We start from the raw sequence: 16,401 nt of genomic DNA on the forward strand, positions 1-16,401 counted from the left end.
ATAAGTGTATGCTATGCAGTGTGTATATCTGTAGGTGTAAGTGTGTGTGTATCTGCATGTATAATTGTATGCTATGTAGTGTGTGTATCTGCATGTATAAGTGTATGCTATGTAGTGTGTGTATCTGCATGCATAAGTGTAAGCTATGTAGTTTATGTGTGTAAGTGTAAGCTATGCAGTGTGTGTGTGTATAAGTGTAAGCTATGTAGTGTGTATCTGTATTTATAAGTGTGTGTGTATCTGCATGTGTAAATGTAAGCTATGTAGTGTGTGTATCTGTATATATAAGTGTAAGCTATGTAGTGTGTATCTGTATGTATAAGTGTATGCTATCTAGTGTGTGTGTATCTGCATGTATAAGTGTGTATCTGCATGTATAAGTTTAAGCTATGTAGTGTGTGTGTCTGTCTGTATGTGTGTGTGTATCTGCATGTTTAAGTGTATGCTATGTAGTGTGTGTGTGTGTATCTGTAAGTATAAGTGTGTGCGTATCTGCATGTATAAGTCTATGCTATGTAGTGTGTGTGTCTGCATGTATAAGTGTAAGCTATGCAGTGTGTGTGTGTGTATCTGCATGCATAAGTGTGTGTGTATCTGCATGTATAAGTGTATGCTTTGTAGTGTGTGTGTATCTGCATGTATAAGTGTATGCTACGTAGTGTTTGTGTCTGCATGTACAAGTGTAAGCTATGCAGTGTGCGTGTATCTGCATGCATAAGTGTGTGTGTATCTGCATGTATAAGTTTAAGCTATGTAGTGTGTATCTGTATGTATAAGTGTGTATGTATCTGTATGTATAAATGTAAGATATGTAGTGTCTGTACTGTATCTGTATGTATAAGTGTAAGCTATGTATTGTGTGTGTGTGTATCTCTATCTGCATGTATAAGTTTAAGCTATGTAGTGTGTGTCTGTATGTATAAGTGTATGCTATGTAGTGTGTGTGTATCTGTATGTATAAATGTAAGATATGTAGTGTCTGTACTGTATCTGTATGTATAAGTGTAAGCTATGTATTGTGTGTGTGTATCTCTATCTGCATGTATAAGTTTAAGCTATGTAGTTTGTGTCTGTATGTATAAGTGTGTGTGTATCTGCATGTATAAGTGTATGCTATGTAGTGTGTGTGTATATCTGTAGGTATAAGTGTGTGTGTGTGTATCTGCATGTATAAGTGTATGCTATGTAGTGTGTGTATCTGCATGTATAAGTGTATGCTATGTAGTGTGTGTATCTGCATTTATAAGTGTATGCTATGTAGTGTGTGTATCTGCATGTATAAGTGTATGCTATGTAGTGTGTGTATCTGCATGCATAAGTGTAAGCTATGCAGTGTATGTGTGTAAGTGTAAGCTATGCAGTGTGTGTGTTTGTATAAGTGTAAGCTATGTAGTGTGTATCTGTATTTATAAGTGTGTGTGTATCTGCATGTGTAAATGTAAGCTATATAGTGTGTGTATCTGTATGTATAAATGTGTGTGTATCTGCATGTTTAAATGTAAGCTATGTAGTGTGTGTATCTGTATATATAAGTGTAAGCTATGTAGTGTGTATCTGTATGTATAAGTGTATGCTATCTAGTGTGTGTGTATCTGCATGTATAAGTGTAAGTTATGTAGTGTGTGTGTATCTCTATGTATAAGTGTGTGTGTAGTGTGTGTATCTGCTTGTATACGTTTAAGCTATGTAGTGTGTGTGTGTCTGTATGTGTGTGTGTATCTGCATGTATAAATGTAAGCTATGTAGTGTGTGTATCTGTATGTATAAGTGTATGCTATGTAGTGTGTGTGTGTATCTGCATGTATAAGTAAGCTATGTAGTGTGTAAGTGTGTGTATCTGCATGTATAAGTGTATGCTTTGTGGTGTGTGTATATATCTGTGTGTGTGTAGTGAGCGTATCTGCCTGTATAACTGTAAGCTATGTAGTGTGTATCTGTATGTATAAGTGTATGCTATCTAGTGTGTGTGTAGTGTGTGTATCTGCATGTATAAGTTTAAGCTATGTAGTGTGTGTGTCTGTATGTGTGTGTGTATCTGCATGTATAAGTGTATGCTATGTAGTGTGTATGTGTGTGTATCTGTAAGTATAAGTGTGTGTGTATCTGCATGTATAAGTGTATGCTATGTAGTGTGTGTGTGTGTGTGTATCTGCATGCATAAGTGTGTGTGTATCTGCATGTATAAGTGTATGCTATCTAGTGTGTGTGTAGTGTGTGTATCTGCATGTATAAGTTTAAGCTATGTAGTGTGTGTGTCTGTATGTGTGTGTGTATCTGCATGTATAAGTGTATGCTATGTAGTGTGTATGTGTGTGTATCTGCATGCATAAGTGTGTGTGTATCTGCATGTATAAGTGTATGCTATCTAGTGTGTGTGTAGTGTGTGTATCTGCATGTATAAGTGTATGCTATCTAGTGTGTGTGTAGTGTGTGTATCTGCATGTATAAGTTTAAGCTATGTAGTGTGTGTGTCTGTATGTGTGTGTGTATCTGCATGTATAAGTGTATGCTATGTAGTGTGTGTGTGTATCTGCATGCATAAGTGTGTGTGTATCTGCATGTATAAGTGTATGCTATGTAGTGTGTGTGTATCTGCATGTATAAGTGTATGCTATGTAGTGTGTGTGTCTGCATGTACAAGTGTAAGCTATGCAGTGTGCGTATATCTGCATGCATAAGTGTGTGTATCTGCATGTATAAGTTTAAGCTATGTAGTGTGTGTGTCTGTATGTATAAGTGTAAGCTATGTAGTGTGTATCTGTATGTATAAGTGTGTATGTATCTATATGTATAAATCTAAGATATGTAGTGTCTGTACTGTATCTGTATGTATAAGTGTAAGCTATGTATTGTGTGTATATATCTCTATCTGCATGTATAATTTTAAGCTATTTAGTTTGTGTCTGTATCTATAAGTGTTAGCTATGTATTGTGTGTGTGTGTGTGTGTATCTCTATCTGCATGTATAAGTTTAAGCTATGTAGTGTGTGTCTGTATGTATAAGTGTATGCTATGTAGTGTGTGTGTATCTGTATGTATAAATGTAAGATATGTAGTGTGTGTGTATCTGTATGTATAAATGTAAGATATGTAGTGTCTGTACTGTATCTGTATGTATAAGTGTAAGCTATGTATTGTGTGTGTGTATCTCTATCTGCATGTATAAGTTTAAGCTATTTAGTTTGTGTCTGTATGTATAAGTGTGTGTATCTGCATGTATAAGTGTATGCTATGTAGTGTGTGTGTATATCTATAGGTATAAGTGTGTGTGTGTATCTGCATGTATAAGTGTATGCTATGTAGTGTGTGTATCTGCATGTATAAGTGTATGCTATGTAGTGTGTGTATCTGCATGCACAAGTGTAAGCTATGCAGTGTATGTGTGTAAGTGTAAGCTATGCAGTGTGTGTGTTTGTATAAGTGAGAGCTATTTAGTGTGTATCTGTATTTATAAGTGTGTGTATCTGCATGTGTAAATGTAAGCTATGTAGTGTGTGTATCTGTATGTATAAATGTGTGTGTATCTACATGTTTAAATGTAAGCTATGTAGTGTGTGTATCTGTATATATAAGTGTAAGCTATGTAGTGTGTATCTGTATGTATAAGTGTATGCTATCTAGTGTGTGTGTATCTGCATGTATAAGTGTAAGTTATGTAGTGTGTGTGTATCTCTATGTATAAGTGTGTATGTGTATCTGCATGTATAAGTTTAAGCTATGTAGTGTGTGTGTGTCTGTATGTGTGTGTGTATCTGCATGTATAAATGTAAGCTATGTAGTGTGTGTATCTGTATGTATAAGTGTATGCTATGTAGTGTGTGTGTATCTGCATGTATAAGTAAGCTATGTAGTGTGTAAGTGTGTGTGTGTATCTGCATGTATAAGTGTATGCTTTGTGGTGTGTGTATATATCTGTATGTGTGTGTGTGTGTGTGTGTGTGTGTGTGTGGTGAATCTGCCTGTATAACTGTAAGCTATGTAGTGTGTGTGTGTATCTGTATGTAAAAGTGTATGCTATGTAGTGTGTGTATCTGCATGTATAAGTGTATGCTATGTAGTGTGTGTGTCTGCATGTATAAGTATAAAATATGTAGTGTGTATCTGTATGTATAAGTGTGTGTGTATCTGCATGTAAAGGTGTAAGCTATGTAGTGTGTGGATCTGCATGTATACGTGTAAGGTATGTAGTGTGTAAGTGTGTGTGTGTGTATCTGCCTGTATAAGTGTAAGCTATGTAGTGTGTGTGTGTATCTGTATGTATAAGTGTATGCTATGTAGTGTGTGTATCAACATGTATAAGTGTATGCTATGTAGTGTGTGTGTGTCTGCATGTATAAGTATAAAATATGTAGTGTGTGTATCTGTATGTATAAGTGTGTGTGTGTGTATCTGCATGTAAAGGTGTAAGCTATGTAGTGTTTGTATCTGCATGTATACGTGTAAGCTATGTAGTGTGTAAATGTGTGTATCTGTGTGTGTATCTGCATGTATAAGTGTATGCTTTGTATTGTGTGTGTGTGTGTGTGTGTATCTGCATGTATTAGTGTACAGGGAGTGCAGAATTATTAGGCAAGTTGTATTTTTGAGGATTAATTTTATTATTGAACAACAACCATGTTCTCAATGAACCCAAAAAACTCATTAATATCAAAGCTGAATAGTTTTGGAAGTAGTTTTTAGTTTGTTTTTAGTTATAGCTATTTTAGGGGGATATCTGTGTGTGCAGGTGACTATTACTGTGCATAGTTATTAGGCAACTTAACAAAAAACAAATATATACCCATTTCAATTATTTATTTTTACCAGTGAAACCAATATAACATCTCAACATTCACAAATATACATTTCTGACATTCAAAAACAAATCAGTGACCAATATAGCCACCTTTCTTTGCAAGGACACTCAAAAGCCTGCAATCCATGGATTCTGTCAGTGTTTTGATCTGTTCACCATCAACATTGCGTGCAGCAGCAACCACAGCCTCCCAGACACTGTTCAGAGAGGTGTACTGTTTTCCCTCCTTGTAAATCTCACATTTGATGATGGACCACAGGTTCTCAATGGGGTTCAGATCAGGTGAACAAGGAGGCCATGTCATTAGATTTTCTTCTTTTATACCCTTTCTTGCCAGCCACGCTGTGGAGTACTTGGACGCGTGTGATGGAGCATTGTCCTGCATGAAAATCATGTTTTTCTTGAAGGATGCAGACTTCTTCCTGTACCACTGCTTGAAGAAGGTGTCTTCCAGAAACTGGCAGTAGGACTGGGAGTTGAGCTTGACTCCATCCTCAACCCGAAAAGGCCCCACAAGCTCATCTTTGATGATACCAGCCCATACCAGTACTCCACCTCCACCTTGCTGGCGTCTGAGTCGGACTGGAGCTCTCTGCCCTTTACCAATCCAGCCACGGGCCCATCCATCTGGCCCATCAAGACTCACTCTCATTTCATCAGTCCATAAAACCTTAGAAAAATCAGTCTTGAGATATTTCTTGGCCCAGTCTTGACGTTTCAGCTTGTGTGTCTTGTTCAGTGGTGGTCGTCTTTCAGCCTTTCTTACCTTGGCCATGTCTCTGAGTATTGCACACCTTGTGCTTTTGGGCACTCCAGTGATGTTGCAGCTCTGAAATATGGCCAAACTGGTGGCAAGTGGCATCTTGGCAGCTGCACGCTTGACTTTTCTCAGTTCATGGGCAGTTATTTTGCGCCTTGGTTTTTCCACACGCTTCTTGCGACCCTGTTGACTATTTTGAATGAAACGCTTGATTGTTCGATGATCACGCTTCAGAAGCTTTGCCATTTTAAGAGTGCTGCATCCCTCTGCAAGATATCTCACTATTTTTGACTTTTCTGAGCCTGTCAAGTCCTTCTTTTGACCCATTTTGCCAAAGGAAAGGAAGTTGCCTAATAATTATGCACACCTGATATAGGGTGTTGATGTCATTAGGCCACACCCCTTCTCATTACAGAGATGCACATCACCTAATATGCTTAATTGGTAGTAGGCTTTCGAGCCTACACAGCTTGGAGTAAGAAAACATGCATAAAGAGGATGATGTGGTCAAAAATACGCATTTGCCTAATAATTCTGCACTCCCTGTATGCTATGTAGTGTGTGTATCGGCATGTATAATTGTATGCTATGTAGAGTGTGTGTGTGTCTGCATGTATAAGTGTAAGCTATGTAGTGTGTGTGTGTATCTGAATGTATAAGTGTAAGCTATGTAGTGTGTGTATCTGAAGGTATAAGTGTATGCTATGTAGTGTGTGTATCTGCATTTATAAGTGTAATCTATGTAGTGTGTGTGTATCTGCATGTATAAATGTAAGCTATGTAGTGTGTGTGTGTGTATCTGTATGTATAAGTGTATGCTTTGTATTGTGTGTGTGTGTATCTGCATGTATTAGTGTATGCTATGTAGTGTGTGTATCGGCATGTATAATTGTATGCTATGTAGAGTGTGTGTGTGTCTGCATGTATAAGTGTAAGCTATGTAGTGTGATTATCTGTATGTATAAGTGTAAGCTATGTAGTGTGTGTATCTGTATGTATAAGTGTAAGCTATGTAGTGTGTGTATCTGTATGTATAAGTGTAAGCTATGTAGTGTGTGTTTCTGCATGTATAAGCTATGTAGTGTGTGTATCTGTATGTATAAGTGTAAGCTATGTAGTGTGTGTATCTGTATGTATAAGTGTATGCTATGTAGTGTATGTATCTGCATTTATAAGTGTATGCTATGTAGTGTGTGTGTATCTGCATGTATAAGTAAGCTATGTAGTGTGTGTATCTGCATGTATACGTGTAAGCTATGTAGTGTGTATCTGCATGTATAAGTGTATGCTATGTAGAGTGTGTGTTTCTGCAAGTATAAGTGTAAGCTATGTAGTGTGTGTAATGTCCTTACATAGCAAACATTAACGTTTTATATGAATGATGCACTTGCAACTTCTCAATGTAAACTGGCACTTTATTTACTGGATTACATAACAAAGTGGCTCCTGTAGATTTGCACACAGTAATATGGATATATACACACATATATAGTCCTTTATAATGATTGGCTGCTGCACTCCTTATATTAGCAGTCCTGTACAGTGTATGCAGCACTATAGTAATCCAGGGTAACTTATAACTGTTAACTGTATAACTGCAATATAACTTATAATGTGTAACTGACAGTTCTTACTCTTCCTGACTGGCTGATGCTGTATCCTCTGCAGTGATCTGTAGCTGATATTACACTTATTATTATTAGAAGCACTTGTCTGATCCTGAGGTTTAGTCCTTGTTACTTGTACTTTATAACTGCATCACACTGTCACAAGATGGCTTCTCTGAACTGTTCTGATTCTAAACACAACCCACTTGATGACATCATCTTTGTATGGAAGCCTCAATGTGCCATCTAACCAAACCAGGAAGTAAGCACAACACTATGTCTCTTCCTACTTTTTTTTATTTTTATAAACTTAACTGCACAACAACATCCGTAAGATAAATCAGTCTTCTCCAGCATCCTCTTGTATTGTGGATGTGAAAGCTGCTTCTTGTTTCTTCCGTTGACGAATGTTTCTCTGATATGTTGCATGTTGTCTCCGGCGCGTGTGTCTCTGAGATTCACTTCAGGAGACCAATGAACAACAGGTGTTCGTTGCCTGGGAGTACGATCATGACTATTGTGATCCTGGATAGAATTTCCTGACTCATCATTACAAGGATCTTCTATTGAGGCTGGTATTTCTGAGTCATCTTCTGTAGTTGAGTCAGAGCCTGTGTTTGGATCATGCCAAACACCACTCCAGATATCAAAGTCATTGCCTGATTGCATTTGTATATGATGGTCCTCACCAGCCTGTTCTCTCCTCTCTAGCCGTGGTCATAGTTGGTTCACATGGCGGCGACACACACCTGATTGAGTGGTTATCACATACATGTTTGGGCCCTCAACCTGGGCAACAACACCTGGTGCTCATTTTTCCTCTGTATGGTACACCCAATACCAAACAAAGTCTCCTTCTGTGTAGGTTTGTGAAGGTTTTCCCACTCTCATTTTATGTTGCATGATGTGGACTGTTTCTGCTACATTTGTTGTGATTAAATCCAGCTTTGTACGGATCTTCCTGCCAAACAATAATTGAGCTGGGGCAACTCCCGTGGTGGGGTGTTGAGTAACCCTATATTGTTGCAAAAATTGTAAAATGTTTTTAGTATTTACCTGCGTCTCTGCTTTTAGAGCTTTCAGTGCCCTTTTTAAGGTTTGGACAAATCTCTCTGCTTGCCCGTTGGTGGCTGGGTGATATGGTGCCGTCTGATGATGGTGAATTCCATTCGTATGTAAAAAAAAATCTGGAAGTTTTGTGACACAAACTGGGGGCCATTGTCTGTGACCAGTTTTCTTGGCAACCCAAATACTGAAAACAGTCTTTCTAATGCTGATATGACTTCAGTAGTTGTAGTCCTTGTCATTGGAATTACTTCTGGCCACTTAGAGTGTGCATCAATTATGATTAAGTATGAGATTCCATCAATAGGACCGGCAAAGTCCAAATGTAGTATCTCCAAAGAAGTAGTAGGCCAGTCCCATGGTTGTACAGCTCATCGTAAAAGTTGTCCTTGAGCTAGAACACACCCTTTACATGCCACAACATAGTTCTCAATGTCCTTATCAATGGCCGGCCACCAAACATGACCCCTAGCCTTCATGAAAGAGTTTTAGCGTAGCTTGCCATAGCCCGTTAGGAACCAGAACTCTCTCACCCTATAAAATACATCCATTTCTGAGTGTGAGTTCTTTTGATCGTAGTATGTATGCTCGCTGCACATCACAGACAGTTATTGGCCAGCCATCTCTCAAATACTTTGCCAGAAGTTGTAATTCAGTATCACAAGCTGTCTCCTTTGCAATTTGTTTGGCATGTACTATACCCATAAAACACACACTTGGAAGGCTTTCTTGAACAACTGGTGAGGAATTCATTAGTGGAAGCCTGGGCATGGCATCAGCATTGCCATGGCAATCAGGGGCCTGGTATTTGATGGAGTAATGATATGCTCCCAAAGTTAGAGCATACCTTTGCAATCTAGCCGCTGTAGTGGTTGAAATTCCTTTCCTTGGAAAAGCAGTGGCTTATGGTCAATTAAGAGTAAATTGTCTACCATAAATATAGTTATGGAACTTCTTCACAGCTCATACAATGGCCAATGCTTCCTTGTCTAATTGGGAATAGTTCTTCTCTGCCATCGTTAGAGAACGGGAAGCAAAGGCTACCGGTTGGTCTGTCCCATCTGGCATTGTGTGTGACAAGACAGCCTCTAAACCATAAGGCGAAGCATCACATGAGTGGTTTCTGAAGATCATAGTGCATTAACATGCGGGAACACAGGAGTAGGTTCTTGGATTCCTGGAAGGCTTGATTGCATTCACTGCTCCACAACCAGGGTCGATTTGTCTCAAGAAGCTGATGTAGTGGGTGTAACGTATGGGCTAGCTGGGGAAGAAAACAGTGGTAATAGTTAAGGAGACCAAGGTATGATCGTAGTTGTGATGCATTCTGTGGTATAGGAGCTTCTTACAAGGCCTTGACTTCAGCAGTGTGTAGACCATGACAATCTATAACATGGCCACAAAATTATAATTTGTCACGCTTGAAAGCACACTTCTCCAAGTTGACCTTCAACCCGTAGGTCATTAGCCGCTGCAGTACCCTCTCTACATTGTGTCAATGTTCTTCCCCCATTCTGCCCGTGATTAACATGTCATCTAAAAGGCATTGGACATGGGGTAGTCCATTTACCAGTTCTTCCATGTTGCGTTGTCAGATGGCTGGTGCAGGAGCAATGCCAAAAGACCATACGATTACATTGAAATAAACCACAGTGAGTATTGATGGTGAGTAACTTGCGGAAATCTGGATGTACTTCAAGTTTAAGGTAAACATTTTTTAAATCAATCTTTGTGAAATGTTGTCCCCCAGCTAAATTAGCAAAAATTTCTTCTATCCTGGGTAATGGATACTTATCCACTGCTAACTGTTCATTCAACACCATCCTAAAGTCTCCACATATTCGGATCTGTCCATCTTTCTTTCTTACCGGTACAATAGGAGAAGCCCACTCAGTACGATGCACTGGGGTTATAATCTTTAACTCTTCAAACCTCCTCAGTTCAGCATCGACTCCTGCCCTTAAAGCAAATGGCACAGTTCATGCTTTGAAAAACTTTGGCCTAGCTCCAGGTTTTAATTTTAACCGTACCCTTTTGTTCTTAACTTTTCCCAGAACATTTCCAAACACCGGGGAATATTTGGTCTTAATGTTCTGAATCAACTGGGCACGATCAACTCCAATATGATGAACTTTACTGTTTTTGAGGCTCTCAGGCATGCCAAGGGCCCGTATCCAGTCCCTTCCATAAAGAGGTGGGCCACCTGATTTTAGTATATATAGTGTAAGATTGGCAGTTTTACTGTTTGTACACACAGATACAGATGCACACCCCAGTGGCGTCAAGACTTCTCTGGAGTATGTTTGTAGCTTTAAGGTAGTGGGCTGCAGCAATACTGGAATTTTCAGCTGTTTCCAATCTTTGTCATAACTGAAACTGCAGCCCCAGTATCTAAGTCCATGGTCAAATCTTTTCCTTCAATATTAACATGAACGGTCAAAGGCTCAGACTCTACTGCCATGGTGTATACAGTCAAACTCTGAACAGTCATTTCCTCTCCTAAATCTGATGTGGCTCCACTATAAGCCATGTGGTATTTGTACTTTAGAACTGCATTACACTGTCACAAGATGGCTTCTCTGAACTGTTCTGATTCTAAACACAGCCCACTTGATGACATCATCTTTGTATGGAAGCCTCAATGTGCCATCTAACCAAACCAGGAGGTAAGCACAACACTACAGTGTGCGTGTGTGTATTTGAATGTGTAAGTGTATGCTATGTAGTGTGTGTATCTGTATGTGCCCATACAAATGCCCTTTTCAGGGCAATGGGTAACTTAGGTTATTTTAGATTGTTTTTTTATTTGGGGGGTTGGTTGTTTGGGTGGTGGGTTTTACTGTTGGGGGAGTGTTTGTATTTTTTTCCAGGTAAAAGAGCTGATATCTTTGGGGCAATGCCCCACAAAAGGCCCTTTTAAGGGCCATTGGTAGTTTATTGTAGGCTAAGTTTTTTTTTATTTTGGGTGGGCTTTTTTATTTTGATAGAGCTATTAGATAAGGTGTAATTCTTTTTTATTTTTGAGAATTTGTTATTTTTCATAATTTAGTGTTTGTTTTTGTAATAAGATATTTTTAGTGTTAGGATTTTTTTATTGGTAGTTAATTTTATTTAATTGGTAATTATTTTAATTTTAGTTTAATAATTATAATAGTTTAATTGTTAGTCTACATTTTTTTTTATTTGACAGGTAAAATAATTTAAGCTAGAGAAATTGTAATTTTAATATAAACTTAGGGGTTCGTTAGGTTTAGGGGTTACTAGTTTAAATTAGTTTTTCGTTGTGGGTTTTTTTTCATTTAGGGTTAATAGTTAATTTTAGTATATTTCCTTGTGGGGGGCTTGTGGTTTAGGGGTTAATAGGTTTATTATAGCGGCGGTGTGGGTGGACGGCAGATTAGGGGTTAATAATATTTAAATAGTGTTTGCGATGCAGGAGAGCGGTGGTTTAGGGGTTAATAGGTTTATTATAGTGGTGACGATGTCAGGGAGCAGCAGAATAGGGGTTAATAAATTTATTATAGTGTTTGCGATGCGGGAGGGCCTCGGTTTAGGGGTTAATAGGTAGTTTATGGGTGTTTAGTGTACTTTGTAGCAGTTTAGTCATGAGTTTTATGGTACAGCTTTGTAGTGTAACACTTATAACTACTGACTTTAGATGGCGGTAGAGATCTTATCGTTTTAGGCTGTAACACTCATTTTTTAGCCATACCGCAAAACTCATAATACCGGCACTTTGGGAATCCCATGAAAAAACATAATTTTTATGTGTGCGGGACTGATGTTGCGTTACAGGCTAAAAGGTGTGAGGTACACCTATACCGACAACACTTGTAATAGCTGCGGTGCTGTTTTAATGCTGAAAATGCCATATTTTGCAACACAAAACTTGTAATCTAGCTGTCTGTTCTTTATATGTGGGGGGACCTATTACCATTTCAGGTCTGTACATATCACACGTTGTGACAGAGGTTATACACTGGCTATCATCTGTGCCATTTTTAATATGTGTTTAATTTATGTTATCCATCTCCTACGACTTTTTAGTTCTACATTTAATAAAAGTTATATTTTATTGCCCTACCAGGTTCTTTACCCCCATATACTCTCTATAAGTGAGTGCTGTTTATTGGTGCTTTCTTTTCCCTTTTTTCTAAATTACTTCATTTGTCACTCAGCACCCTCCACGAACTTCTATTTTGTGGATATATATATAGGTTTTTTATGTTACACACCAACCCTCGATTATTTTATATAGTGTGTGTCTGCATGTTTAAATGTTTGCTATGTAGTGTGTGTATCTGTATGTATAAGTGTAAGCTATGTAGTGTGTGTGTATCTGTATGTATAAGTGTATTCTATGTAGTGGGTATCTGTATGTATAAGTGTAAGCCATGTAGTGTGTATGTATCTGCATGTATAAGTGTAAGCCATGTAGTGTGTATGTATCTGCATGTATAAGTGTAAGCTATGTAGTGTGTGTGTTTATCTGTATGTATAAGTGTAAGCTATGTAGTGTGTGTGTATCTGTATGTATAAGTGTAAGCTATGTAGTGTGTGTGTATCTCTATGTATAAGTGTAAGCCATGTAGTGTGTATGTATCTGCATGTATAAGTGTAAGCTAGGTAGTGTGTGTATCTGTATATATGTGTGTGTAGTGTGTGTATCTGCATGTATAAGTGTAAGCTATGTAGTGTGTGTATCTGTATGTGTGTGTGTGTGTGTATCTGCATGTTTAAATGTAAGCTATGTAATGTATGTATAAAAGTATGCTATGTAGTGTTTGTGTGTATCTGCATGTATAAGTGTAAGCTATGTAGTGTGTGTATCTGTATGTGTGTGTGTGTGTGTATCTGCATGTTTAAATGTAAGCTATGTAATGTATGTATAAAAGTATGCTATGTAGTGTTTGTGTGTATCTGCATGTATAAGTGTAAGCTATGTAGTGTGTGTATCTGTATGTGTGTGTGTGTATCTGCATGTTTAAATGTAAGCTATGTAATGTATGTATAAAAGTATGCTATGTAGTGTTTGTGTGTATCTGCATGTATAAGTGTAAGCTATGTAGTGTGTGTGTGTATCTGTATGTATAAGTGTGTGTCTTTTAGTGTGTTTATCTGTATGTATAAGTGTAAGCTATGTAGTGTGTGTGTGTGTGTATCTGCATGTAGAAGTGTAAGCTATGTAGTGTGTGTGTGTATCTGCATGTAGAAGTGTAAGCTATGTAGAGTGTGTGTGTGTGTGTATCTGTATGTATAAGTGTGTGTGTATCTGCATGTATAAGTGTATAACAGTTCAAAGTAGACAAACAGCACACTACCTGGTGAGTGCTAGAAGGCCACTGCAAACACCTCTCTATCGCCTAGATTTAGAGTTCGGCGTTTGCCGTCAAAAGCAGCGTTAAGGGGTCCTAACGCTGGTTTTTACCGCCCGCTGGTATTTAGAGTCAGGCAGGAAAGGGTCTACCGCTCACTTTCTTTCCGCGACTCAAGGCTACCGCAGATCCCTTTACGTCAATTGCGTATCCTATCTTTTCAATGGGATTTACCTAACGCTGGTATTTCGAGTCTTGGAAGAAGTGAGCGGTAGACCCTCTACCGACAAGACTCCTACCGCCAAAAAAAGTCAGTAGTTAAGAGCTTTATGGGCTAACGCCGGAACATAAAGCTCTTAGTGTACTTTATAGCACAGTAGTTAACACCCATAAACTACCTATGAACCCCTAAACCGAGGCCCCCCCACATCGCCAACCCTATAATAAATTTTGTTAACCCCTAATCTTCTGACCGGACACTGCCGCCACCTACATTATAGCTATGAACCCCTAATCTGCTGCCCCTAACATAGCCGACACCTACATTATATTTATTAACCCCTAATCTGCCCCCCCAACATCGCCGCCACCTACCTACACTTATTAACCCCTAATCTGCCGACCGGACCTCGCCGCCACTATAATAAATGTATTAACCCCTAAACCGCCGCACTCCCGCCTCGCAAACACTATAATAAATAGTATTTACCCCTAACCTGCCCTCCCTAACATCGCCGCCACCTACCTACAAATATTCACCCCTAATCTCCCGCTCGCAATGTCGCCGCTAATATAATAAATTTATTAACCCCTAAACCTAAGTCTAACCCTAACACCCCCTAAGTTAAATATAATATAAATTAAACAAAATAAATTTACTATCATTAAATAAATTAATCCTATTTAAAAATAAATACTTACCTATAAAATAAACCCTAATATAGCTACAATAGAACTAATAGTTACATTTTAGCTATTTTAGGATTTATATTTATTTTACAGGCAACTTTGTATTTATTTTAACTAGGTAGAATAGCTATTAAATAGTTAATAACTATTTAATAGCTACCTCGTTAAAATAATTTCAAAATTACCTGTAAAATAAATCCTAACCTTAGTTACAAATACACCTAACACTACACTATCAATAAATTAATTAAATAAATTAACTACAATTAGCTAAACTAAAATACAATTCAATAAACTAATCTATAATACAAAAAAACACCAAATTACAGAAAATAATTTTTTTTTTACAAGAAGTTTAAACTAATTACACCTAATCTAAGCCCCCTAATAAAATAATAAAGCCCCCCAAAATAATCAGCTCTTTTACCTGTAAAAAAAAATTCAACCCCCCCAACATTAAAACCCACCACCCACATACCCCTACTCTAACCCACCCAAACCCCCCTTAAATAAACCTAACACTAACCCCCTGAAGATCTCCCTACCTTGAGTCGTCTTCACCCAGCCGAGCCGAATTCTTCATCCAAGTGGAGCAAGAAGATGTTATCCATCCAGTAGAAGTCTTCATCCAAGCGGTGCAAGAAGCGGTCCTCCATCCGGTAGAAGTCTTCATCCAAGCGGTGCAAGAAGCGGTCCTCCATCCGGGAGAAGTCTTCATCCAAGCGGGATCTTCTATCTTCATCCATCTGGAGCGGAGCCATCTTCCAGCCAGCCGACGCGGAGCCATCCTCTTCAACCGACGGACTTACGACGAATGAAGGTTCATTTAAGGCATGTCATCCAAGATGGCGTACCTCAAATTCCGATTGGCTGATAGGATTCAGCCAATCGGAATTAAAGGGACACTGTACCCAACAATTTTCTTTTGTGATTCAGATTGAGCATGAAATTTTAAGCAACTTTCTAATTTACTCCTATTATGAAATTTTCTTCATTCTCTTGGTATCTTTATTTGAAATGCAAGAATGTAAGTTTAGATGCCGGCCATTTTTGGTGAACAACCTGGGTTGTCCTTGCTGATTGGTGGATAAATTCATCCACCAATAAAAAAGTGCTGTCCAGAGTACTGAAACCCAAAAAAAGCTTAGATGCCTTCTTTTTCAAATAATGATAGCAAGAGAACGAAGAAAAATTGATAATAGGAGTAAATTAGAAAGTTGCTTAAAGGATTACTTTCTGTTATAATTTTTGAGCTAAACAGCTAACATATTAAAGTTAATAAACATTAATTAAAACCTACTGACCTATATTTTCTCCAAAACGAAGTTTCATAACGTTCTAAAAGTTATATCTTTTATTCGCCGATGATGTCACGTTATCCTGCCCACTATTTTCAGCACTGCGTGTTCAAAATACTTAAACCAATAACTTTGTGTTTAAAGCGCCATTTTGAAACCTAGGTATTGTAAACGGATTGGTACGGAACAAAGGATACCCACGGAGTGGGTTTGGAAAACAATTACATTTGCAGACAAGATTTCTGATATACGGTAGCGATATGTTAATTAAATGCTATTGATATAAAGCGTATTTGGGGTAGTTAGTAACAGGCATAGAAAATATTTACTTACAGTGGCCCTTTAAAATTGCATGCTCTTTCTGAATTACAAAAGAAAAAATTTGGGTTCAGTGTCCCTTTAAGGTAAGAAAAATCTGATTGGGTGATTCAATCAGCCAATCAGATTGAGGTTCAATCTAAGGCATGTCATCCAAGATGGCGTACCTCGAATTCAGATTGGCTGATAGGATTCAGCCAATCGGAATTAAAGGGACACTGTACCCAAAATTTTTCTTTTGTGATTCAGATTGAGCATGAAATTTTAAGCAACTTTCTAATTTACTCCTATTATGAAATTTTCTTCATTCTCTTGGTATCTTTATTTGAAATGC

This window comes from Bombina bombina, chromosome 6 (assembly GCF_027579735.1).
Source record: "Bombina bombina isolate aBomBom1 chromosome 6, aBomBom1.pri, whole genome shotgun sequence".
Classification (NCBI taxonomy): domain Eukaryota; kingdom Metazoa; phylum Chordata; class Amphibia; order Anura; family Bombinatoridae; genus Bombina; species Bombina bombina.